Source organism: Chinchilla lanigera, unplaced genomic scaffold (assembly GCF_000276665.1).
Source record: "Chinchilla lanigera isolate Chin_1 unplaced genomic scaffold, ChiLan1.0 scaffold00229, whole genome shotgun sequence".
Lineage (NCBI taxonomy): Eukaryota > Metazoa > Chordata > Mammalia > Rodentia > Chinchillidae > Chinchilla > Chinchilla lanigera.
In genome coordinates, this window is record NW_004955630.1 from 141,082 (window position 1) to 142,657 (window position 1,576).

Below are 1,576 nucleotides of genomic sequence, written 5' to 3' on the forward strand. Positions count from 1 at the left end.
ACATGTGTAAACATCATATTGTCTCCCCAGTGTAAGAACCTGAAAGAGTAAATAAAATCTGAAAGGTACAATACATATCCTTCCTTAATTTTAAGTGTGAGATATTTTGCCTCAGTAACAACAGAAAACTAACTAAGACAGAATTTTCATATCTTCTTGATGTAGCTGTGGTAATTCATATGTGCCTATAAATCTGTCCATTTCTCCTGCATTTTCCATCTTATTAGAATGCAAGTTCTTTAAGTGAGAATAAATAATCTTCTGGATTTCTGCAGGATCTGTTGTGATTTTTTCCTTTACAATCCTACTTGCATTGATTTCTGTCTCCCCTTTTTTGAAAAAAGCTAAAGATTTGTCAATTTTATTTAATCATTAAGAGAACCAACTCTTCGATTCATTGCTTCTTTGTATGATATTTTAATCTCAATTCCTTTAAGTTCTGCTCTGATCCTTGTAATTTCCTCTCTTGTACAAGCTCTGGGCTTGACTGGCTCTTCTTCTTCTAGAACCAAGCAGTTCAGCATTAAGTTGTTTGTTTGAGTGTGCTCTGTTTTCCTGATATGAGTATTCACCACTGTAAGTTTCCTGAATAGAACTGGTTTCATTGTGTTCCTTATGTTCCACTATGTTATATTGGCATTATCATTTAGTTATAGAAACTGTCTAATTTCCTCTTTAATTTATAGATTGTTGAGGAAAGTGTGATGCAATTTCCATGTATTTGTAAAGTTCTTGTGGTTTCTTTTGTCATTGATTTTGAACATCATTTCACTATGGTCTGATAATATCCATGGGATTATTTCAATATCTTTGCATTAACTTAAACACGTTCTACGAGCTAGTCTGTGATTTATTTTGGAGAACATCCTGTGTGCAGCTGAGAAGAATGTGTATTCTAATATGGACTTGAGCACACTGTAGACATTTACTAAGTCCACTTTTTCAAATGGTTGGTTCAGTTCTAATATTTTATTGTTGATTTTTTTTACCACCTTGATCTGTCTGTATGGGATAGTGGGGTATTGAGATCTCCCCTTACAATTGTATTAGTGCTTATTTGATTTAATATTTGTTTTATATAGCTTGGTTCACCTATATTGTGTGTGTGTGTGTATATATATATGAATATACATTATGTATACATTGTGTATACATTGTGTATACAATATGATGTTTACACATATGAGTCTGGTTTACTTCATTTATGAGCATTGTCTCTAGTTGCATCCATTTACCTACGAAAATCTCAAGTTTATCTTTATTTAGAGTTGAGTAATATTCCACTATATAAAATATATTGTGAATAGGAAAAATACAGCTCAAAAGTAAATGAATATACAATGTGTATACATTTTATATATATATATATATATATATATATATATACACACATATGAATGATTGGTATCTCTTCCTTTTGGATAATTCCACTTAGAAGGATGTAGTGAGCCTCTTTGTCTTGCTTATTCAGATTTGCCTTGAAATCCACTTCATATGCAAATAGAATAGCTATCCCCTGTTTTTTTCTTGTTGCATGAAGTATTGTTTTCCATCCTTTGACTTTCAATCTATGAAT